The sequence below is a fragment of the Ranitomeya imitator genome, chromosome 3 (genome assembly GCF_032444005.1).
Source record: "Ranitomeya imitator isolate aRanImi1 chromosome 3, aRanImi1.pri, whole genome shotgun sequence".
Lineage (NCBI taxonomy): Eukaryota > Metazoa > Chordata > Amphibia > Anura > Dendrobatidae > Ranitomeya > Ranitomeya imitator.
In genome coordinates this window covers 751,610,511-751,637,550 of record NC_091284.1, presented here as the reverse complement: position 1 = coordinate 751,637,550, position 27,040 = coordinate 751,610,511, and positions in this window count along the sequence as shown.

The window sequence follows — 27,040 nt, the reverse complement described above, 5'->3', positions numbered from 1 at the left end:
GAGAAGCTCAGCAGGGAGGGACTACAACACTCAGGTGCTAGAGGAAGGCTACTGATTTCCACCTGGATAAGGGGACTCTGGAATTTCCTTCAGACCGGCCGGACTCTGCCTACCCTGTGATCTGGTGCTCTGGACTGTGGACGCTGAAGTCTTCAGTAAAGGCAAAGAGACTGCAACCTTGTGTCCTCGTTTTCACTGCGTCTTACAGCATTCACCATTCACCATCTACACTCTGGGAAGCCCTGGGGACATACTTCACTTGTGGGAAGGTATACCATCTAGCTGCCATCACATCACCCCAGCGGACCCCTAAGCAGCGTCGGTCACCCTGACCGAATACCACAGGTGGTGTCACGAACATTATCCTAGAAACTTTCGTCCTTTTATTGGACACCCCTCAAAGGGCCACGGACCAGGTCAGGCCACCGTGACATCCCTGACGAGAACCGAAGGGCCCGACTCCAAGTACCCCATTGCCCTGACGTGGGGGCGATCCAACTTTGGCGTCACGAACAGGATCTACTTAAGCCTGAAAATCGGGTCATGTGCGCCTAAGAACTGTGCCAGAATCGTATTTGAACTGTTTGTGCTGAAAGACTGTGTATTGCCAAAAGACCGCCAAAAATTCACGCCAAAACCACCGCCATTACAGCGCCGTGCGGCGTGCAGGAGGAGTGGGGCGTGTCATTGTGGGCATAGCCTGAGAGAACGGCGTGAAAATGGAGCCAGCCCCTCACAGATACTACTACGTCAGAAAAATATGCCCATCAACCAAAGGAATCCACCTCCTAGTCTGGGATGGTGGAGGAAGAAGGAACCGCCCTCCAGAACAGGAGGAGGGGGAGAATAACCGCAGTGCTGTCCATCAATCAGAAGCCGAAGAGGCCCCACCGCCTTGTATGAACCCCGAGGTTCTCAGCGCGGAAGTCGAGGAGCTGTGCCGCCAGCTCCGGAAATCTTGGCACCGCGCAGCTGCCAGCATCCAGGAGCAGCAGCGCAGCCAGCCGACGGAGCCGCCACCTGCAGTGGAGGAGACCAGCACCGGAGACACCGCGGCGGCAGGTAAGCGATCCGAACCTGCCCCGGCCACTGACGAGACCCTCCTAGTGCCCATCGACTCCCTGCCATCGCCACCTAGAGACTCGGAGCCGTTGTCATCAGAGGCTCCACATTGCCCAACACTGCCCTCATCTGGCCAGGTGATAGAAACAAAAACCCCCGCCATTCCTGAAAGAGCACCTGTCATTCTGTGCTCCAGATGTGCTGGTGCCCTGGTGGAGCAAAGAACTGTGAGCACACAGACTCCCATCAGGAGTGTGGATGTCCTCTATGTAGTACCGGGTAGTCAACAGTACCCAAAGGGACTACCCCCGCCGGTACTACCTCCAGAACTGCAATAAAGCCTCGGAACACTGGCAGAATGTATATAGTTCTTAAAAACATTTCCTTTTTGCTGCTTTAAAAACCCGTCTAGGGTTAACTCTTAAAGGGATCCCCTGTTTAAAGGGATCCTTTGTTTACAAAGTTGCCTTTTTCTTTTGCCAAAGACTGCAGGATCATGGATGGTGAATGATTCCTGAACTGCCTGTACATAGTTTGCACCTTCTTAAAGGTGCTTCCTACTGGTTTTACAAAGGAGGCTTTTACAGAGACTGCCTCTTAACAGAAACTGCTGTTAAATCTTGCTGTAATAATTGCTTTACTCTACAGACCTGAAGAAAAACCCTTTGGTGCAACAGAATTCCGGGTCAGGATTACACGTCTTGTAGCCCACCCAAGACAAACGTTCGAGGGTTCGTCACGGGTCCCTCGCATCACGTCACCTTTGTTGCTAAAACTGACTTGAATATTGATGATGTGATTGTTTGCACTGTTGCAGAGTGCGTCTTCTTGCAGTCACCGCTGTACTTAAGGTACCTTCACACTAAACAACTTCACAACGATATCGCTAGCGATCCGTGACGTTGCAGCGTCCTGGCTAGCGATATCGTTGTGTTTGACACGCAGCAGCGATCAGGATCCTGCTGTGATGTCGTGCAAAAAGTCCAGCACCTTATTTGGTCGCTGGACTTCCTGCAGACATCGCTGAATCGGCGTGTGTGACGCCGATTCAGCGATGTCTTCACTGGTAACCAGGGTAAATATCGGGTTACTAAGCGCAGGGCCGCGCTTAGTAACCCGATGTTTACCCTGGTTACCATTGTAAAAGTAAAAAAAACAAACACTACATACTTACCTACCGCTGTCTGTCCCCGGCGCTCTGCTTCCTGCACTGGCTGTGAGCGCCGGTCAGCCGTAAAGCACAGCGGTGACGTCACCGCTCTGCTTTCCGGCCGCTGTGCTCACAGTCAGTGCAGAGGAGTGCAGAGAAGCACAGCGCCGGGGACAGACAGCGGTAGGTAAGTATGTAGTGTTTGTTTTTTTTACTTTTACGATGGTAACCAGGGTAAACATCGGGTTACTAAGCGCGGCCCTGCGCTTAGTAACCCGATGTTTACCCTGGTTACCCAGGGACTTCGGGATTGTTGGTCGCTGGAGAGCTGTCTGTGTGACAGCTCTCCAGCGACCAAACAGCGACGCTGCAGCAATCGGCATCATTGTCGGTATCGCTGCAGCGTTGCTTAGTGTGAAGGAACCTTTAGGAGAGCTTCAATCAGCAAGATATCTTGAGTAAACAGTATTTACTTCATACTGGATAAACATGAGATACAATTCAGTGTCACACAGTCCGTGCACTGAACACAACACATTCATGAAGAAAAGCAAAACAGAAAGTAAGAAAAAAACCAACAACTGAGAGCTTCCCTCCACACATTACAGCAAGTATATAACTTTACACACTATCGCCATCTGCTGTCTGGTTAGTATAAAGTCCTCCTTTCACTTATAATAAGTTCTAATCTGTTGCATATGCCAACACACCCTTTCTCAACAGTAAGGACTTATTCAATCAAACCCAACTTTTTTATTAGTCTCTGATGTTTATCAGCATTGAACGGCTTCGTGAAAATGTCTGCTGTCATTTCTTCAGTAGGACAGTACTCTAACTTCAAGACTCCTTGTTCCTGATGATCTCTCAAGAAATGATATTCGACATCAATATGCTTGGTTTTTGGATTGACTCTTTCCATCTGAGCAAGAACAAGACATCGTTGATTGTCCTCTTTTAGTTTTGTTGGTGCCAACTGTGGTTGTCCTAATTCTGTCAACAATTGTCTTAACCACAGTACTTCTTGACTCACATGTGCTGCTGCAACATATTCTGCTTCTGTTGAAGATAGTGTCACAATTGACTGTTTCTTACTTGTCCAACTTATTGGTCCACCTGAGAGGAAAAAAATATGTCCACTGGTAGATCTTCTGTCAGTTGGATCTCCAGCCCAATCTGCATCAACATATCCTGTTAAAATGCAATCATCGCTTGTGGGTAATTTCAGCTTAACATTACTAGTTCCTTTCAAATAACGCATTACTCTCTTCACGGCATTCCAATCAGCTTTACTTGGTTTTGATACCTTTCTACTCAGGATTCCTACTGCTGCTGTGATGTCTGGTCTTGTAATGGTCGCTAGATACAGTAGTTTTCCTATTGCTGTTCATCTCTTTGAGATAATTAGTTTCCATTGGAGACTTTACTGTTTTTGCATCCTTTAATCCAAATTTTTCTGTTATGTCTTGAATCATGTGATTTTGATTCAGTAGGAAACTTCCATCTTCTTCTCTTTCTACTTGTATTCAGGGCCGGCTCCAGATTTTCGAGGGCACCAGGCGAAAGAGTCTCAGTGGGCATGTCTGCCATTGGAGTCGATATATCGACGATATTTTTTTCATTTGGACGGGCAGTATTGATGAGTGTCACAATTTCGTCACTCTTCTCAATAGGAATCCTCATAATATTGTGCTTACGTATTCCTTCTCCTCTACCACAGTGACTTTTTTGGACCTACAAGTGATGGCCAGGGATGGCTCTCTTTTCACCAAACTATTCCGGAAACCGACTGCTACCAATAGTCTTCTTGACTTTAGGAGTTTCCATCCTGTACATACCCGGAATGGTGTTCCCGTTGGGCAGTTCCTGAGAACACGGAGAAATTGTACCTCGGATGAGGACTTCCACCAAGAAGCTCTCAACCTGACTAATCGGTTCCGTCAAAGACATTATCCACGGAGAAGTATCTCTGCAGCCTTTCAGCGGGCTAATGGGCATACTCAAGAGTCGCTGTTGGTGCCTCAGAACAAGGTACGGGACAGTAGGCCCAGATTTGTTACCAGTTATAATAATAATTGGTCACAGATCAGAACTATTCTGCAGAGGCACTGGGATATTCTTACCACTGACTTGTCCACATCAAGAGTGGTGGGGGACCGACCACAACTTGCAGCCAGAAGAGCCCCTAACTTTAGGGATCTCTTGACAAATAGTCACTATCAAAGGCAAACCATTAGGCTTAATCGAGGCATTGATCTTCGTGGGTCATTTGCATGTGGCAATTGTAATATTTGTCCATATATGTGCCCCACTAGAAGTTTTTTTGTGAACCCTATCAATCAGAGCAGACATAGGTTGTGCACCTATATTAACTGTAAGACGACTTTTGTCATCTACGCTCTTATCTGCCCTTGTCGTAAGGTTTATGTTGGCCAGACCTCTCAGGAGTTACGACGTAGAGTGCAAAAACACTTCTCTACCATTAATTTGGCACGTAGTGACTCCTTGAAAGGCAAAGTACTCACTCCGGTAGCATCCCATTTTTTGGTACATCATGATGGCCGGACTCTGGGCACTAAAATTATTGGACTGGACAGAGTGCGTACAACCAATAGGGGCGGTGCATATGGACAATTACTTCTGCGCATGGAGTCGAGGTGGATTTTTAATCTTGGTTCCATTACTCCCGTAGGTCTTAACGAAGAGCTGCTATTTACTGGATTCCTCGGATGAACGTTCCCTTATGTGTTGGTCTACTATGGATGAGCCTGGGTTTGGAGGTTCTTGCCCATTTTGGAAACTGCCTCCGTCTATCTCATATTATAAATGAGGTATACTCACCTTCGCTTCCCTACGTGGACTATGGACTCTGCAGATTTTAGTGTGTGTTCCTCAGCGGGTTCTGTGTCACATGCCCAATTGGGTTTATGGACACTATCCATTATGATTACCTGGGCTCATTTTGGGTCCCGACTATTATATATTTATCCTTTATCATAAAACATGCTGCTGTACATCTAGGCTACATTGTTTTATGGGATACCATTGCCAAGTCTTATTAGATTTTGTTTGGATCTTGATTCATGGGGGTGCTACTATCTAGCACTGCGCATATGAGGCCATAATGGACCCCCTCCTACATGTTGTGGTTCAGATGTCAAGTTTATCACATGTTTATGTATTTTTGGGCTCATGGGGGATGCCGTTTTTTCAGCACTGCGCATTCTTTTCCATATGGGTCGGAATTAGATCTCGTTTGGACCTTGACTCATGGGGGTGCTATTATATGGCATTTTGCGTATGAGCCCAAATGGGCCTCCTTTTCCATAATTTTGTGTGTCAGATGCCAAGTTTTATTTACATCTTTATGCATTTTTTGGCTCATGGGGGGGTGCTGTTTCTCAGCACTGCGCACACTTGACCTTATTGGTCCCATTTTGCCCTATTATATGTCCTCTCTAACAATAGATGTGTAACATGTTGGATATATTATGCATATTGCTGTGTTGGTATCATTATATTTTATGGAACTCTGTATGTGTTATGTTATTACACTGTTACTCTTGTTCAATAAAGTTTCGTTTGGGCACTATGGGGACCGCCTCAATATTTCCATCTTATTTTGATTTGTGAGGTTGTAGGTTTGTGTGCATGTTCGATTGCCCCCGGGGGATGCTTGGTCCGTTGTTACTGGGTTATGTGTATCAGTGATCCTTGTTCTCCTACAGGTGTATCTTTTCTTTTAGGTATTTACGCCGTTTCCTATTTGCTGCGCTTTATTTCTAACTTCATTGCATTTAGGGGTAGTTGTTCCTGTTATCGGCGCATGTTTCCTGGCCCTGATACTGGTGGCCCCTGCGGGCGCCTATGCAGTATATATATTAGCTATTTCTGCCCCTCTTTGCGCACGTACATGTGGCTCCATTAGAATACTTCAGGCTCCCTATTTCTAGTGTTGGGGCTGTCTATGTCTTCTGCCCCTTCATTTGCGCATGTCTGCATTCTCTTCATTGGCTTTCACTGGCGCTTGCGCTGTGTCTGTTTCTGCTCTTCCCCTCTGCGCATGATCGCGCTGCATTGTCGGGACTTTATGGATCTCCTACATTGGTTCGTGCTTACTGACACCTCCTCCTCCCCCTGGTCCTTCTGCGCATGTCAGCGCTGGGTCCTCGGCATGATCGTGCGGTATTGTCAGGATTTCACGGACCTCCCACCTTGGTTTGTGCACGCTGGTTTCTCCCGCCCCCCCCCCCCCCCCCCGAGTCTTCTGCGCATGGTTGCGCTGGGCTCTCAGGTGTCAACACTCATTATGGTTAGCGCTCACTTCCGGTTTCGCGGTGCCGGCCGGTACACACCGGAACCTTATCTGCTATCTAGCAGACACTATTTAAGGCTGGTGCACGGGCCAACATGCATCCCCTGACGAAGCCCGGTTCGCCGGGCGATACGCGTGGGGCATCACGTCACCAGGTGGTATACATTTGGGAGGTTTCTCCTGTTTATATGCTGTGTCTCAGTGGTATCATTTTGTATAGGCTGCCCTGTATATGTCCTTTTTGGCTAGTTGCTGCTCTTTGCTTTGGACGTTGTTGTGCGTTTATTTATTTTTGCTCGCTTTTGGTCTGTGGTAGCGGCCATACGAGCTAAATTTCAGCACTGTCCTTTTGACATTATAAATTTTTGCGCAACACCCCATGAGCCAACGGTCTTTGTTGGGTTAGCTCATTATACTGAGTCATTATACGCATTTCCCTGTGTGTTCATGATGTTGTTTTCATGTTTTTAATTATGTTTTTATTATTTATGTTGTATGTTTTGATCCGTGAATAAAATCAGTCTATGTTTATCTTTTGTTATCTACTTATTTTATGGTGTGCAGCTTTTGTGCAGTAATACTTTTTCTTTTTGGTTTACTTGTTCAGTTTTTATTACTGTTGTTTTGCACCCTCAGCACTTTTTATTTGATCTATATAGCTGTGCGCCCTAATCGTTTAGATTCATTATATGCTCTATGCTCACCTTATGGTGGGCTTCTTTCTTGGGCTGGCACGCGTTCTATTTGGAAATAATAATCTACTTTGTGTGCATGTCTCTATATTGAGTGCATGTGTTTTATTATTTATCTTGTAGGTTCCGGCTGTGCTAGTCAGTGCTGTGAGCTATGGATTGGGAGGCTCGAGAAGCCGCATGGCGGGCTCAATCCATGAATGTTTTTTCATCTGAGGAACAGAGCTCACCTGATTCAGATTTCAATAAACTTGCCTCGGAGCTATTGGGGGCACACCGGGCTGGGATCAGACTCTGGTGGAATATACGCAGTCTTGAGGAATATGTTAAGCTGGGGATTGCCCCTCGTGGTCTTAGAGTGTCTATTTTTCCGGCGTGGGAGCCCTCCCCGGGATTTCGTGACATATGGGAACAAGGTCTTTTGAAGTGCTCCAGCATCATTATGAATATGCTTTTGGAACATGATCGTGAACTTTTAGTTCAAACCAAAAGCCACATCAAAGACTTAGAAGCTAAGATGGCGAATTTTGATGATGTCAAACAAGTGCAGCCCTTCAAGGTCAAACTTAAAGAGGGCCTAGACAAATATGACCGTGAGGTGATGGCCAAGAAGAAATCTAAATTCTTTAGGGACCGCAATGATTTTGACTCCAAAAAAGCCTTTAAATGGAAACATCAGGGAAACAGGAGGCAAGGTTTCCAACCTCAAAAAAGTAATGAGTCCAAACACACTACTATGACAACTGGTACGTCGGAGAGTGATTTTTTATCTTCAGCAGAAAGCGATCCAGACATTGGACTCGAAGGGGGCGGAGGCGCCACATTTCTACCTTCACGGATTACGAGGTACGGGGGGCGTCAGCCCACGTTCAAGAGGCCTTACAAGGCTCAACGCAAGTAATGACTCCAGGACCCCTAATCCCTTCTGCTGCTTCCGCCCAGGTACCTTGTGATATACTACAGGTAGTTAATCTATCAGACCATATCTTGTCTCCGAGTGAACTTTCTGTGCTGCAACGGGGTCTAACCTTTTCCCCGGTCCATGAATTGGATAAATTTACAGTGGTAAAGGATTTGTATTTATTCTGCAGACGTCTTCTTTTACAGGTGTTACACAGTAGACCACACATGACAGAGGGATTGGATCAGACTGACCAACAGGTTTTTCGTGACCTTCTACTACTCCTGCAAGAAAATAGCCTTGATGATGGTAAGGATTCTCGCCTTTTTAAAAACAAATCCAAAGTAGCTCCACCTTTTTCTTTAGTCCCTGCCATTCGAGTGTTTTTTGAGCTTGCCAAACGGGACATTGCAGCCCTACGACCCAGCAGATTTGTGCCGGGTAATCTTAGTAGTGACGAGAGGCGGGCCCTTAGAGATCTTAGGTCTAATACTAACTTCCTTATCAAAGAAGCTGATAAGGGGGGTAATGTGGTCTTGTGGCCACATTCCCTCTACCTAGAAGAGGCCCACCGACAACTTGGCAACAGTCGATTTTATAGGAAGTTGCCATCGGACCCTACGGCTGTATTTGCAGGGAAATTTAGACAGCTCTTGGAGAAGGCAAGGGATCTTGGCATCATTAGTCATCACGAGTTTGAATTTATGTGGGTAGAGGTCCCTATTACAGCTACATTTTACATGTTACCTAAGGTCCACAAAGATTCACAGAGACCTCCGGGCCGCCCTATCGTAGCTGGGATAGGGAGTCTCTGTGAAAAAGCTTGCATGTATGTGGACCATTTTTTGCAGCCCCTAACTAGAAATCTACCATCTTTTGTTTTGGACACATCACATTTTATTCGTATTTGTCGTGAAGTGTCTTTACCTTCAAACTTTCTATTGGTCACTTGCGACGTTGAGTCGCTCTATTCCAATATCAGCCATGAGGACGGAATCACTGCCACTTTGTATTTCTTGGACCAGTTGGGGCATTCGGATCGAATGCATGATTCTCTAATAGTTGATCTGCTTGAATTTATTATGGGGCACAATTTCTTCCTGTTTGATAGGTCCTACTATCTACAAATCTCTGGAGTGGCCATGGGGGCGCGCTGTGCCCCGGCCATCGCCAATCTCTTTTTGGGTTGGTGGGAGGCCACCATGGTGTACCCCCTAGAGGAGTTTAAGCGGCATGTCTGCCATTGGAGTCGATATATCGACGATATTTTTTTCATTTGGACGGGCAGTATTGATGAGTGTCACAATTTCGTCACTCTTCTCAATAGGAATCCTCATAATATTGTGCTTACGTATTCCTTCTCCTCTACCACAGTGACTTTTTTGGACCTACAAGTGATGGCCAGGGATGGCTCTCTTTTCACCAAACTATTCCGGAAACCGACTGCTACCAATAGTCTTCTTGACTTTAGGAGTTTCCATCCTGTACATACCCGGAATGGTGTTCCCGTTGGGCAGTTCCTGAGAACACGGAGAAATTGTACCTCGGATGAGGACTTCCACCAAGAAGCTCTCAACCTGACTAATCGGTTCCGTCAAAGACATTATCCACGGAGAAGTATCTCTGCAGCCTTTCAGCGGGCTAATGGGCATACTCAAGAGTCGCTGTTGGTGCCTCAGAACAAGGTACGGGACAGTAGGCCCAGATTTGTTACCAGTTATAATAATAATTGGTCACAGATCAGAACTATTCTGCAGAGGCACTGGGATATTCTTACCACTGACTTGTCCACATCAAGAGTGGTGGGGGACCGACCACAACTTGCAGCCAGAAGAGCCCCTAACTTTAGGGATCTCTTGACAAATAGTCACTATCAAAGGCAAACCATTAGGCTTAATCGAGGCATTGATCTTCGTGGGTCATTTGCATGTGGCAATTGTAATATTTGTCCATATATGTGCCCCACTAGAAGTTTTTTTGTGAACCCTATCAATCAGAGCAGACATAGGTTGTGCACCTATATTAACTGTAAGACGACTTTTGTCATCTACGCTCTTATCTGCCCTTGTCGTAAGGTTTATGTTGGCCAGACCTCTCAGGAGTTACGACGTAGAGTGCAAAAACACTTCTCTACCATTAATTTGGCACGTAGTGACTCCTTGAAAGGCAAAGTACTCACTCCGGTAGCATCCCATTTTTTGGTACATCATGATGGCCGGACTCTGGGCACTAAAATTATTGGACTGGACAGAGTGCGTACAACCAATAGGGGCGGTGCATATGGACAATTACTTCTGCGCATGGAGTCGAGGTGGATTTTTAATCTTGGTTCCATTACTCCCGTAGGTCTTAACGAAGAGCTGCTATTTACTGGATTCCTCGGATGAACGTTCCCTTATGTGTTGGTCTACTATGGATGAGCCTGGGTTTGGAGGTTCTTGCCCATTTTGGAAACTGCCTCCGTCTATCTCATATTATAAATGAGGTATACTCACCTTCGCTTCCCTACGTGGACTATGGACTCTGCAGATTTTAGTGTGTGTTCCTCAGCGGGTTCTGTGTCACATGCCCAATTGGGTTTATGGACACTATCCATTATGATTACCTGGGCTCATTTTGGGTCCCGACTATTATATATTTATCCTTTATCATAAAACATGCTGCTGTACATCTAGGCTACATTGTTTTATGGGATACCATTGCCAAGTCTTATTAGATTTTGTTTGGATCTTGATTCATGGGGGTGCTACTATCTAGCACTGCGCATATGAGGCCATAATGGACCCCCTCCTACATGTTGTGGTTCAGATGTCAAGTTTATCACATGTTTATGTATTTTTGGGCTCATGGGGGATGCCGTTTTTTCAGCACTGCGCATTCTTTTCCATATGGGTCGGAATTAGATCTCGTTTGGACCTTGACTCATGGGGGTGCTATTATATGGCATTTTGCGTATGAGCCCAAATGGGCCTCCTTTTCCATAATTTTGTGTGTCAGATGCCAAGTTTTATTTACATCTTTATGCATTTTTTGGCTCATGGGGGGGTGCTGTTTCTCAGCACTGCGCACACTTGACCTTATTGGTCCCATTTTGCCCTATTATATGTCCTCTCTAACAATAGATGTGTAACATGTTGGATATATTATGCATATTGCTGTGTTGGTATCATTATATTTTATGGAACTCTGTATGTGTTATGTTATTACACTGTTACTCTTGTTCAATAAAGTTTCGTTTGGGCACTATGGGGACCGCCTCAATATTTCCATCTTATTTTGATTTGTGAGGTTGTAGGTTTGTGTGCATGTTCGATTGCCCCCGGGGGATGCTTGGTCCGTTGTTACTGGGTTATGTGTATCAGTGATCCTTGTTCTCCTACAGGTGTATCTTTTCTTTTAGGTATTTACGCCGTTTCCTATTTGCTGCGCTTTATTTCTAACTTCATTGCATTTAGGGGTAGTTGTTCCTGTTATCGGCGCATGTTTCCTGGCCCTGATACTGGTGGCCCCTGCGGGCGCCTATGCAGTATATATATTAGCTATTTCTGCCCCTCTTTGCGCACGTACATGTGGCTCCATTAGAATACTTCAGGCTCCCTATTTCTAGTGTTGGGGCTGTCTATGTCTTCTGCCCCTTCATTTGCGCATGTCTGCATTCTCTTCATTGGCTTTCACTGGCGCTTGCGCTGTGTCTGTTTCTGCTCTTCCCCTCTGCGCATGATCGCGCTGCATTGTCGGGACTTTATGGATCTCCTACATTGGTTCGTGCTTACTGACACCTCCTCCTCCCCCTGGTCCTTCTGCGCATGTCAGCGCTGGGTCCTCGGCATGATCGTGCGGTATTGTCAGGATTTCACGGACCTCCCACCTTGGTTTGTGCTCGCTGGTTTCTCCCGCCCCCCCCCCCCCCCCCCCCGAGTCTTCTGCGCATGGTTGCGCTGGGCTCTCAGGTGTCAACACTCATTATGGTTAGCGCTCACTTCCGGTTTCGCGGTGCCGGCCGGTACACACCGGAACCTTATCTGCTATCTAGCAGACACTATTTAAGGCTGGTGCACGGGCCAACATGCATCCCCTGACGAAGCCCGGTTCGCCGGGCGATACGCGTGGGGCATCACGTCACCAGGTGGTATACATTTGGGAGGTTTCTCCTGTTTATATGCTGTGTCTCAGTGGTATCATTTTGTATAGGCTGCCCTGTATATGTCCTTTTTGGCTAGTTGCTGCTCTTTGCTTTGGACGTTGTTGTGCGTTTATTTATTTTTGCTCGCTTTTGGTCTGTGGTAGCGGCCATACGAGCTAAATTTCAGCACTGTCCTTTTGACATTATAAATTTTTGCGCAACACCCCATGAGCCAACGGTCTTTGTTGGGTTAGCTCATTATACTGAGTCATTATACGCATTTCCCTGTGTGTTCATGATGTTGTTTTCATGTTTTTAATTATGTTTTTATTATTTATGTTGTATGTTTTGATCCGTGAATAAAATCAGTCTATGTTTATCTTTTGTTATCTACTTATTTTATGGTGTGCAGCTTTTGTGCAGTAATACTTTTTCTTTTTGGTTTACTTGTTCAGTGGGCCCCCCTTTAACACATACCCCGATTTATGATGCACAGATACGGCAGAGAAATGTATAGTACAATGCCAGATTTCACTTCTTACATGAGTGACAGCTATTGTAAATTCTGCAGTGTATATATACAGGAGGAAAGGTGCTGTGCAGTGTATATATACAGGAGAGGTGCTGTGCAGTATATATATACAGGAGAGGTGCTTTTCTGTTTTGAGTTTTTCTATGAAACAAAGACTTTTCTACATAAACAACGTTGTTTGGTTTTGCGGCCCCAACAGATCTGTGCTACAAAGTAACAGGCGGCTCGGGCATTAATGAGGGACCTGATGCTGAATCCTTTCCACAAACCCTAATGACCCAATTAATAACATAGTAACATAGTAACATAGTTAGTAAGGCCGAAAAAAGACATTTGTCCATCCAGTTCAGCCTATATTCCATCATAATAAATCCCCAGATCTACGTCCTTCTACAGAACCTAATTGTATGATACAATATTGTTCTGCTCCAGGAAGACATCCAGGCCTCTCTTGAACCCCTCGACTGAGTTCGCCATCACCACCTCCTCAGGCAAGCAATTCCAGATTCTCACTGCCCTAACAGTAAAGAATCCTCTTCTATGTTGGTGGAAAAACCTTCTCTCCTCCAGACGCAAAGAATGCCCCCTTGTGCCCGTCACCGTCCTTGGTATAAACAGATCCTCAGCGAGATATTTGTATTGTCCCCTTATATACTTATACATGGCTATTAGATCGCCCCTCAGTCGTCTTTTTTCTAGACTAAATAATCCTAATTTCGCTAATCTATCTGGGTATTGTAGTTCTCCCATCCCCTTTATTAATTTTGTTGCCCTCCTTTGTACTCTCTCTAGTTCCATTATATGCTTCCTGAGCACCGGTGCCCAAAACTGGACACAGTACTCCATGTGCGGTCTAACTAGGGATTTGTACAGAGGCAGTATAATGCTCTCATCATGTGTATCCAGACCTCTTTTAATGCACCCCATGATCCTGTTTGCCTTGGCAGCTGCTGCCTGGCACTGGCTGCTCCAGGTAAGTTTATCATTAACTAGGATCCCCAAGTCCTTCTCCCTGTCAGATTTACCCAGTGGTTTCCCATTCAGTGTGTAATGGTGATATTGATTCCTTCTTCCCATGTGTATAACCTTACATTTATCATTGTTAAACCTCATCTGCCACCTTTCAGCCCAAGTTTCCAACTTATCCAGATCCATCTGTAGCAGAATACTATCTTCTCTTGTATTAAGTGCTTTACATAGTTTTGTATCATCTGCAAATATCGATATTTTACTGTGTAAACCTTCTACCAGATCATTAATGAATATGTTGAAGAGAACAGGTCCCAATACTGACCCCTGCGGTACCCCACTGGTCACAGCGACCCAGTTAGAGACTATACCATTTATAACCACCCTCTGCTTTCTATCACTAAGCCAGTTACTAACCCATTTACACACATTTTCCCCCAGACCAAGCATTCTCATTTTGTGTACCAACCTCTTGTGCGGCACGGTATCAAACGCTTTGGAAAAATCGAGATATACCACGTCCAATGACTCACCGTGGTCCAGCCTATAGCTTACCTCTTCATAAAAACTGATTAGATTGGTTTGACAGGAGCGATTTCTCATAAACCCATGCTGATATGGAGTTAAACAGTTATTCTCATTGAGATAATCCAGAATAACATCCCTCAGAAACCCTTCAAATATTTTACCAACAATAGAGGTTAGACTTACTGGCCTATAATTTCCAGGTTCACTTTTAGAGCCCTTTTTGAATATTGGCACCACATTTGCTATACGCCAATCCTGCGGAACAGACCCTGTCGCTATAGAGTCCCTAAAAATAAGAAATAATGGTTTATCTATTACATTACTTAGTTCTCTTAGTACTCGTGGGTGTATGCCATCCGGACCCGGAGATTTATCTATTTTAATCTTATTTAGCCGGTTTCTTGGGTTAGATTGGTGACCCTTAATATAGGGTTTTCATTGTTTCTTGGGATTTCACCTAGCATTTCATTTTCCACCGTGAATACCGTGGAGAAGAAGGTGTTTAATATGTTAGCTTTTTCCTCGTCATCTACAACCATTCTTTCCTCACTATTTTTTAAGGGGCCTACATTTTCAGTTTTCATTCTTTTACTATTGATATAGTTGAAGAACAGTTTGGGATTAGTTTTACTCTCCTTAGCAATGTGCTTCTCTGTTTCCTTTTTGGCAGCTTTAATTAGTTTTTTAGATAAAGTATTTTTCTCCCTATAGTTTTTTAGAGCTTCAATGGTGCCATCCTGCTTTAGTAGTGCAAATGCTTTCTTTTTACTGTTAATTGCCTGCCTTACTTCTTTGTTTAGCCACATTGGGTTTTTCCTATTTCTAGTCCTTTTATTCCCACAAGGTATAAACCGCTTACACTGCCTATTTAGGATGTTCTTAAACATTTCCCAATTATTATCTGTATTCTTATTTCTGAGGATATTGTCCCAGTCTACCAGATTAAGGGCATCTCTAAGCTGGTCAAACTTTGCCTTCCTAAAGTTCAGTGTTTTTGTGACTCCCTGACATGTCCCCCTAGTGAAAGACAGGTGAAACTGTACAATATTGTGGTCGCTATTTCCTAGATGCCCGACCACCTGCAGATTTGTTATTATGTCTATTAGATAGTATTAGGTCTAAAAGTGCTGCTCCTCTGGTTGGATTCTGCACCAATTGTGAAAGATAATTTTTCTTGGTTATTAGCAGAAACCTGTTGCCTTTATGGGTTTCACAGGTTTCTGTTTCCCAGTTAATATCCGGGTAGTTAAAGTCCCCCATAACCAGGACCTCATTATGGGTTGCAGCTTCATCTATCTGCTTTAGAAGTAGACTTTCCATGGTTTCTGTTATATTTGGGGGTTTGTAACAGACCCCAATGAGAATTTTGTTACCATTTTTCCCTCCATGAATTTCGACCCTTATGGACTCGACATCCTCATTTCCTTCGCTAATATCCTCCCTTAAAGTGGACTTTAGACAAGACTTTACATAGAGACAAACCCCTCCTCCTCTCCGATTTTTACGATCCTTTCTAAACAGACTGTAACCCTGTAAGTTAACTGCCCAGTCATAGCTTTCATCTAACCATGTCTCGGTTATTCCCACTATGTCAAAGTTACCTGTAGATATTTCTGCTTCTAGTTCTTCCATCTTGTTTGTCAGGCTTCTGGCGTTTGCGAGCATGCAGTTTAGAGGATTTTGTTTTGTTCCAATCTCCTCGCTGTGGATTGTTTTAGAAATGTTCTTACCTCCCTTCTGAGTATGTTTTCCTGGATCTTCTTTGTTCAAGTCTAATGTTTTTCTTCCCGTCCCCTCTTCTTCTAGTTTAACGCCCTCCTGATGAGTGTAGCGAGTCTTCTGGCGAATGTGTGTTTCCCAGGTTTGTTGAGGTGTAGTCTGTCTCTGGCGAGGAGTCCATCGTACAAGTAATTCACACCGTGGTCCAGGAATCCGAATCCTTGTTGTCTGCACCATCGTCTTAGCCAGTTGTTTGCATCAAGGATCCTGTTCCATCTCCTGGTGCCATGCCCGTCTACTGGAAGGATAGAAGAAAAAACTACCTGTGCATCCAGTTCCTTTACTTTCTTCCCCAACTCTTCAAAGTCTTTGCAGATTGTCGGTAGGTCCTTCCTTGCCGTGTCATTGGTGCCAATATGTATCAGAAGAAATGGGTGGACGTCCTTGGAGCTGAAGAGCTTTGGTATCCTATCGGTCACATCCTTGATCATCGCACCTGGAAGGCAGCATACTTCTCTTGCAGTTATGTCCGGTCTGCAGATGGCTGCTTCTGTGCCTCTCAGTAGTGAGTCTCCCACCACCACCACTCTTCGTTGCTTCTTGGCTGTACTTTTTGCTGTCACTTGTTGCTGTGTGCCCTTTTCTTTTTTGCTTGCTGGTATTGCTTCATCCTTAGGTGTGCCATCTTCATCCTCTACAAAGATTTGATATCGGTCCTTCAGTTGTGTGGTTGGTGATTTCTCCATGGTCTTCTTGCTTCTTATGGTCACATGCTTCCACTCATCTGCTTTTGGAGGTTCTCTTGCCCTGCCATTAGAAGCTCATTAAACGCCTCCCTGTCCCGAGCAGTCATGTACAGTATGGGGGGATCCTGCAGCCCACCCCTTGACTGCTCCATACCATACACTGCCCTCTGTCGCACTCGCTATTATCCTGTGCATTTCTCCTTCATCGTTACCCCATGTTACCCTTGTCACTCCCCACTACAGAGTAGCAGGGCAGCCAATGTCACAGGTCACCCCCTCCCGGACCCTAATGGCAGCAGGAAATGTCTGCTCCTCTATTGGGTTGGAACCTGATTTAATCGAGGAATAATGTGGATTTGTTGCCGGTGGCTGCAGGGGAAGGGTTAAGTGATGCCATGTCCTTGGTGGGAGCAGTGGCAGCTGCTGGGACCTGGACAGACACAACCAATGTTGCTGTGACTGCACAGTGTGATGTGGAGGAGAGAAGCTGAGACTTCGGAGCAGAAATCACCCACATGCCAGCACTGGGCAGAGTCCCTCCAGTCACCAGCCTGGGGCCACAGGGCCCCAACGTACAGCCCACAGCTCAGTTTTATCCATGGCAGCAGCTCCCCTTCCTCCTGGCATCTGGTTAACCCCATTTAAGCGGGTCGGATTGTTATCTTTAAGGTTCAGCAATAACCTTCATACAGATGGGAAGGGGTTACGCTTCTTCCTACCCCACTGGTGCAGGTTTGGTGCAGCATGCATGTATTCTGTGGTTCTGGGTGGCTGCAGGTTGCAGGCTGCACCCCACCAGCTGCTCCTCCAGACATCACCAACATTTTTAGGCAGCGGAGACAGACAGCAGCAGACTGAGCCACAAGTCCAACGACTGCTGGATACCATAGCACTCACTCAGGCACTGGTGGTAGGAGCTCCGGAATCTGCCTCATAAGTTCAGCACTGCAGCCAGCCAGGGGCGGAGATCAGAGCAGAGAACGTGCTCTCTCCGCCCACAAACAATGTCACACTGGCTGCCTTCTCTTAACCCCTATGTGTGCCTGCCTGGCTGCACCGACTGAGTGAGAAGATGCTTGTGTGAGAGCTGGCACATAGGGGTTAAGAGAACGCAGCCAGTGTGACTTTGTGGGCGGAGAGAGCATGTTCTCCTGCTCTGCTCTCCCAGCTGTATCTATGACAGCGTGAGTGGGCCCCCCTCTCTCTCTAGGGCCCCGGCATTTGCCCTTGTGCGCCGGGTGCTGACGCCGGCCCTGCTTGTATTCCTAGATATTGTTTTACATTTCCCAAGTCTTTGATTTCGAAATGTTGCTTCAGGATTTTTAGAATGTTTTCGTTATCCCTTTCTTGTTAAAAACAAATCAAAATGTCATCTACATATATGAGTATGTAAATCCATCTATTAATCAGCCTTTTTGTGTATAAGCATGGATCAGCTTTGCTTCTTTGAAATTTTTCATTTGTAAGTACTTCCGTGATTTTGTCATTCCACGCTTTAGCTGCTTGCTTTAAACCATATATGCTTTTCTGTAGTTTACAAACTTTGTTTGGATTTCTTTCATCTTTGAATCCTGGAGGTTGTTCTATATAAATGTCTTCTGTTAAATCTCCATTCAGAAAAGCTGTCTTTACATCCAGATGTCTCAGTTGCATCTGTTTCATTGCTGCAACTGTAAGTAAAGTTCTTATTGTAGTGTGTTTGACAACTGGAGCAAATGTCTCATCATAGTCTTCTCCATATTTTTGAGAATACCCTTTAGCTACGAGTCTTGCTCGGTATCTTTCAGCTGTGCCATCTGTTTGGTATTTAACTTTAAAAATCCATTTACATCCTATGGTTTTTCTTCCTTCTGGTAAATCTGTTAGTGTCCATGTATTTGAATCTTGCATGGATTTAATTTCCGTTTCTGTTGCTTCTATCCATGTATTAGCTTCTTCTACAGGAAGTTTAGATATTTCTTCCCAAGAAGTAGGCTCATAGATTTTTCTTGTGCTTGTCTTGTATGAGAGACGTTTCGGTGGTTTTCCTTTGTTCTCTCTCATTGAACGTCTTGGTTCTGTGTCTGTTTGTAGTTGTGATTCTTCACTTTCAGTATTTTGTTCTTCATTAACTTCTGCTTCTTTATCATCAGATATTTCTTCAGTTGTGTCATTATTGGTTTTCTCATTTTTTGTTTCAACTGAAATCATAATGTCTTCATTTAAATCTTCAATGAATGTCACACTGTTACTCACCGTAACTCTGTCTGTTTTGGGATCTAGGATTCTGTATCCTTTGCAATTTTCACTATATCCAACAAATATTCCTTCCATGGATCTGTTTTGAAGTTTGGAACGTTTTTCTGTTGGAATGAATATGAAAACTTTACAACCAAAAACTTTTTAATGATTGACACTTGGTTTCATACCTTGCGCCACAGTTCATATGGAGTTTTCGTCAGTTTTCTGCAAAAAAGTCGGTTCTGTAGATAAGTAGCTGTCATTGCTGCCTCACCCCAATATTTCTCTGGTAGTTTGGAATCTGTCAGCATACATCTTATCATCTCTGTTAGAGTTCTGTTTTTTCTTTCTGCTACTCCATTTTGTTCAGGTGTGTATGGAACCGTTTTCTGGTGTTCTATTCCATTTTGTCTTAAGTAGTCTTCTATTCTGTGACCTGTAAATTCAACTCCATTATCACTTCTGATGACAATTGGCTTCCTTTGAAATTTGTTACTTGATCTTGTTACATAGTCTACAAGTTTATCAAAAACTTCACTTTTGTTTTTAATTAAGTATGTGACTGTGTATCTTGCGTAATCGTCTATAAAAGTCAACATGTATCTATTGCCTCCTGATGTAGTCACTTTCATGGGTCCACATACGTCAGTATGCACCAAATCAAGTGGTCTTTCGCTTTTCATCTCACTTTCTTTTGGAATAGATATCCTTGTGGCTTTGGATTTTAAACAACATTCACATCTTATTGTATTTGAGCAATCTGATATCTTTAAATCTTTTGTCAATTCTTTTCTCTGTAGTTCCCTTACACTGTCAGGGTGTCTATGTCCTAGACGTCTATGCCACATGTGAATACAGTTTTTGTGATCATGTGTACATACCTTCATCTGTTCCTTTGGTGTGTCAAAATGATATAATTGTTCATCTGCCTTGACTTTGGTTATCACCTTGTTTCCTGCAATAATTGCACACTCATTGTCTTTGAATTTCACTGTAAGTCCTTTTGCTGTTAAACGTTTCACAGATAATAATCTGCCTTCCAATTTTGGAACATCTTGTACAAGTATCTTTGAATCTTGCCCGAACTTGTTTGAACAATTTAGCATACCTTGTCCGATACCTTCTGCGGTTATTTTGCTTCCATCTGCGAGATAAATGGCTTCTTTCTTATCTAAATCAAGATCAGTAAAGAAATTCTTGTCACTTGTCATATGACTCGTTGCTCCTGAATCAATAAACTAACCAAGTGATGATTTCTTGTCTGTTACTTTAAATGTGCCATTCCAATTATTCTCACATGAATCGGAAATTGTGTTTTTTACTTTCTCTGTATGCTTTTTATGTTGTAATTTTTGTTGTTCTGCTTTCCATATGGTACAGTCTTTCTTTAAATGACCTTTTTTCTTACATCTGAAGCATTCTCTTGTCTCTTTATTATCAGTTTTTGGAATTCTGTAGCTTTAAGAGCGTTTTCACTGTCCTTTTCAGTAGAAGAATCATTTCTTTGTTCTTTTCTTCTCTGATATTCATCTATTAGTCTTGTTTTCACAAAATCTAATGTAATGTCAGTTTCTGGTCTCGTCTCAAGGGCATTTATCAAGGCTGTATACGAATCTGGTAAACTGCACAACAATATAGCTGCTACATGACTTTCTTTAATATCTTCACCAATAGATCTTAGCTGTAATATCACTTCCATCATTGAGAATATGTGCTTCTGCATATCGTCATTTGCACTTAATCTCATACTGTACAGCTTTCTTAATAAAAATAACTTGTGATTCAAGCTAGGTCTTTCATACAGTTTTCTTAATGCTTCCCACATTCCCTTAGCTGTTTCTTCATTTCTTATATGTATTAATTGAGCATCATCCACTAATAAGCAAATGGTGGCTCTCGCTTGTATATTCTTCTTATCCCATGTCTGATTATCTTGATCTGGTCTTGCTGTAACAATTATTTCCCATAGATCATCCTTAGATAACAACATCTCTACTTTGAATTTCCATAACTGATAATTTTCACTATTCAGTTTAGCTACTGTAAATTTCAGTTCTGTGGTACTCATCATCTTTATATAGTCTTACTTGTTTAGAGAGTTGTACTGAAGATATTCTCCTGTATGTCCTGTGAATTCTCTGCAATTATATCCAGCTCCTGGGATCATGAATTCCTCTGTCACTCTGTATCTGGATTTATTTCCTTCTGTTTACAGAGCTTATCTGTGTGCTCCGTTATCTGGGGTTATAAACCAGAATCCTTCTGCCTGGGCTTGTAGTGCAGACCTGTAGTGTCTGGGGTGCCTGGGGTGCCTGGGCCCATAACCTGTTGCAGAGTGGGTCTTCTTGCAGTCACCGCTGTACTTAGGAGAGCTTCAATCAGCAAGATATCTTGAGTAAACAGTATTTACTTCATACTGGATAAACATGAGATACAATTCAGTGTCACACAGTCCGTGCACTGAACACAACACATTCATGAAGAAAAGCAAAACAGAAAGTAAGAAAACAACCAACAACTGAGAGCTTCCCTCCACACATTACAGCAAGTATATAACTTTACACACTATCGCCATCTGCTGTCTGGTTAGTATAAAGTCCTCCTTTCACTTATAATAAGTTCTAATCTGTTGCATATGCCAACATGCACTACCTCAGAAGAAACTTGAGTTACCCTTAAAGGGATTGGTTACTTGTTACACTTTGATAAGAAGGTAATATAATAGATAGTGAGTTAATGCAATAAAGAGAAAGTAGATAGTAATAATGTTTGCATAGTGGATAGGATATAGAATAGAAAATGTTTGAAGATGATGCACTTGTGAATAAACTGAAGAAAATGCAGTGAGCCCGTGGCGGTTGATAGATAGTCCTGCATGTGTAGAAAAATAAAGAAAATGTTGATTTGCACTTTGAGGTTTAATGATAGTATACTCTTAGGGTACCGTCTCACAGTGGCACTTTGGTCGCTACGACGGCACGATCCGTGACGCCCCAGCATCGCACCATTATCGCTCCAGCGTCGTAGACTGCGGTCACACTTCGCAATGCACGACGCTGGAGAGATAATTTCATGACGCGTTTGCAATGTAGAAGCTGTTGGTTACTATGCGCACATCGTATACAATATCGTGCACACCTTTGTTACACGATGCGATCATGCCGCCACAGCGGGACACTAGAAGACGAAAGAAAGTTTCAAACGATCTGCTACGACGTACGATTCTCAGCGGGGTCCCTGATCGCAGCAGCGTGTCAGACACAGCGAGATCGTAAGTATATCGCTGGAACGTCACGAATCGTGCCGTCGTAGCGATCAAAATGCCACTGTGTGACGGTACCCTTAGAGAGTACTTGCACTTAGTAGATAGTATACCTGTATGGGTAATTGTGTTTCATAGATAGATAGTAATTGTTCTCAACTTGCCTTAAAAAGTCGTACGCACAATGTAAATATGTTATTGTTTGTAACGTTCAAGTATCCTCACCTCCCATAAACGGAAGCATAGTTATATTAACTTGTTTAATAGCATTTCAAAAATTTGCATGTCTTTTGCTAATGTATTGTTATTTTCTTTTCCCAGTCTGGGAGTACTGGATTTAACGGGGGGTGAGGGGGGGGAGTGCAGCGCCCCAGGGTCCTGTTCGTTGCAGTAATGTCATTCTTCCACCTGGGGGAGTGATGTTACGTCTGAAGGCAATAAAGAAGATCTCTTTACCAGGTATCACAAACCACACAACACGCTTCACACTCCAGTCCACCAGGGGGAGCTATGCTCTTATTTAGTAGGGCATTCTTCACAATTAGGTAAAACTGGTGGTCTGGATAGGAAGTTAGGCAGAAGCTGGGCATTGACCCAGGCAGAATCTGATTGGGCTTCACCCAGGCAGCACCTGTCAGGCAGACAGGGGGAAGGAGGAACACCTAAGAGCTGCAGACAGAGAGGTCCCTGACAGGGGTGGGATCCTGTCAGAGGCCTAGATAGAGGGTTACGGAGCTGCACCTGCCCCGACGTGTGGCAGCATCCTAAGAAAGGACACAAAGAGAATTGCGTTGCTGAGAGTGAGAAACGAAGTCATAGCACAAGGAGAGGAATCCAGAGGGAGTTGCCCTGCAACAGGCTGCCTCCCTCTGAGGCGCAGAAGCTAGTAGCCAGAACACTGATGGAGCAATCGTCTCCAAGCCTTGCTTCAGAGATTGGCAGGACAGTTAATTCCACGTTAGCTGCCCGACCTTACACCCAGGAGGCACGGTGGCAACTTGTGGGGGCTGGGGCGTGTCTAGGGTCCCTGTAAAAAGCCTCAGGCCATCAGTCATGCGGGTTTGTCCTATCCATACCATCTGGGGGACAGAGAGAAAGAGACAGAACACCTAGAACACCGACATCAGATGTGAGGACCTCACCGAGAAGCTCAGCAGGGAGGTACTACAACACTCAGGCACTAGAGGAAGGCTACTGATTTCCACCTGGTATAAAACCAAAAACACATGGGCCACCTGCATAGCGAACAAGTCTGTAGGAACCTGTTCACACACCAAAGAACTTGAAAACACAAAAGCGCACAGAGAGGTCAAAAAATACTCTGTTGTAAAAAAGTCACAGTAAATAAGCAAGTGCTAGTCAAAAAATGAAAAAATACAGGGTATTTAGTTAATACTTTATTTGCAAAAACAAGTATGTTAAGCTGCTCCATTAATCGCCAAGGTATACCCATAATAGAGCAGTCCTGTCTAATGTATATAATCCCTATCTGATGTATTTAAAAACCTGATCATCTGTATAGTACCTGTATGAACAGGGCTCAGAGAGAAAATATCCACGTTGAACATGCGAGATGGAACAGCTACAATGCAAATGACCCACAGAGGAGTGGTGAACTCCCCAGTCTTGTAGAAATAAGAGAACAATTATAAAACCAAAAACACATGGGCCACCTGCATAGCGAACAAGTCTGTAGGAACCTGTTCACACACCAAAGAACACAGAGAGGTAAAAAAATACTCTGTTGTAAAAAAGTCACAGTAAATAAGCAAGTGCTAGTCAAAAAATGAAAAAATACAGGGTATTTAGTTAATACGTTTTTTGTAAAACATACAGGTACTATACAGATGATCAGGTTTTTAAATACATCAGATAGGGATTATATACATTAGACAGGACTGCTCTATTATGGGTATACCTTGGCGATTGGTGGAGCAGCTTAACATACTTTTTTTGCAAAAAAACGTATTAACTAAATACCCTGTATTTTTTCATTTTTTGACTTGCACTTGCTTATTTACTGTGACTTTTTTACAACAGAGTATTTTTTTACCTCTCTGTGCGCTTTTGTGTTTTCTGATTTCCACCTGGATGAGGGGACTCTGGAATTTCCTTCAGACCGGCCGGACTCTGCCTACCCTGTGGTCCCTACCCTGGACTGTGGATGCTGAAGCCCTCAGTAAAGGTAAAGAGACTGCAACCTTGTGTCCTCGTTATTCACTGCGCTCTCACCATCCACCATCTACACACTGGGAAGCCCTGGGGATACACTTCACCTGTGGGAAGGTATACCATCTAGCTGCCATAACATCACCCCAGTGGACCCCTAAGCAGCGTCGGTCACCCTGACCGAATACCACAGGTGGCGTCACGAACATTATCCTATAAACTTTTGTCCTTTTATTGGACGCCCCTCAAAGGGCCACGGACAAGCCACCGTGACATCCCCACTGAGACCAGAAGGAGGGCCCGGTACCGAGTACCCCATTGCCCTGACGTGGGGGCGCTCCACATGCACACATGTAGGGCAGTGACATACCATGTACACATGTAGGGCAGTGACATACCATGCACACATGTAGGGCAGTGACATACCATGCACACATGAAGGGCAGTGACATACCATGTACACATGTAGGGCAGTGACATACCATGCACACATGTAGGGCAGTGACATACCATGCACACATGAAGGGCAGTGACATACCATGCACACATGAAGGGCAGTGACATACCATGCACACATGAAGGGCAGTGACAGATCATGCACACATGTAGGGCAGTGACACACTGTTTACGACATACCCTCCTGACTTCTGACCAGATTGGATGGCTGAGCTGCTAACTGCATCCCAGACACACTGAGGGGTGAAACCGTGACATATTTACAGTAATTTGTGTCTAGCATATTCAAAATGGTAAGGTATTTCTGCCAAATTGATGGTACTCCATCTGTGACAAGGACAGTCAGAATCTCCCCATTTTACCAGTACTTAAAATACGGTCTCCCCTTAATCATTTTTTCATTAGAACACAGAGCAAAAATTCCAGTTTTGGACAACATGGTACAGGGAAAAAATCTCCTGTATTACTATTTCAAGATTTTATTTAAGATTTCATTTCAAGATATTGTGTATTTACTTTGTATTAAGAACTGTTCTAATACGATGCAATTATTTCAATCTAATGTTTTGACCATAAAGATAGTTTCTGAATAAATACAAAATCAGTCAAAATAAAGTCAAAATCATTTAGAGGATGTTGAGAATTAAATGCCACCAACATTACTGAATGCTGTAGGATCTTGACATAGTTTAATCACAATGGGCCTCAACAAAGTACGAAAAAAGGAGGAAATAAAAATTTCTCTCACGCTTGCAGTATATTAACATCAATCAATTTGAACAAAAATAAGTAAATCTTTATAATCTCAAATTAAAACCCATTAAAGTTTCTTATTTAATTTATTAATTTATAAAGAACCATTAATCCCACACAGTTTTACTGACATCATCTCTGTCCCCATTGGGGCTCACAATCTAAATTCCCTCTCAGTATGTCCTTTGCAGTGTAGGAGGAAAATGGAGAACCTGGAGGAAACCCACGCAAACATGTAGAGAACATACGAACTCCTTGAACATGAGTCTGGTGTTTATGGTGGTCACACACATTAGTGTTGTTCACTGAACATCTCTTGTAAAACTCCGTAAAAATATGGATGATGCAGAGATGGACAGATCATGACATCAACATTTGCTACAAGTGATGTGTGGCGCCCCAGGGTCCTGGTCATCACAGTAACATTGCTTTCCTCACAGGGAGAGTGAGGTTAAGCATGGAAGCGATGAAGGATATCTCTTTATCAGGTAATCACAATGCACACAACATGTTCACACTCCAGACCACAAGGGGGAGCTTTTGATCCTATTCCTAGGTGGCTCCCCTATATATATTGTGGTTTGGAGGGAAAGTTAGTCAGAAAGTGCCAGGAAGCAGACTGGAGCATTCTGAGGCAGGAAGAACGTATGAGGAGAAGTACAGCCACGAGAAAGTGCTGCAGCTCCTGGACAGAGATAATACCAATAGCAGAAAAGATTGTAGCGAGCGTGAAGGAGAGTGAAGCACAGGAGAGTGATATCAGGGGAGTCCAGCTGCGAATGGGCTACCTCCCTCTGAGGCGCAGATAACCGGAAGCCGGAACACCGAGGTTGTAAGGGACTCTACGACTTATAGCAGAGACCGGCAGGACACTCCATGTTACCTGTCCGCCACACACACCTGAAGACACAGTAACACATAGAGCCCGGGGCGTGATAGAGTCCCTGTAAAAAAAGCTTGAGTTACCTGTCATACAGGTATTGTCCTATCCTATATGGGGGACAGAGAAGAACAGTGAGGACCTTATCAGAAGCCATAGGCAGTAAGGGACTACAACACCACCGCGCTAGATGAAGTCTTTTAACTCCACCTGGTAAAGGGGATTCTGGATTCGCTTCGAAGCCGGCCGGACCCTGCCTGTCCTGGTATCTGGTACCCTGGACTGTGGCTGCCTGAAGCCTACAGTAAACCAGGTAAAGAGACTGCAATCCTGTGTCCTCGTTTTTTACTGCACCATTCACCATCCTCATCTGTACACCGGGATCCCTGGGGTATACTTCACCTGTGGGAATTTATACCATCTAGCTGCCATAACATCACCCCAGAGGACCCCTTTAAGCAGCGTCGGTCCCCACTGACCGAATACCACAGGTAGCGTCACGAACATAAACTTTATTCAATTATCCCTTTTACATGGGCGCCCAGGGCCACGGACCGGGTCCCCAC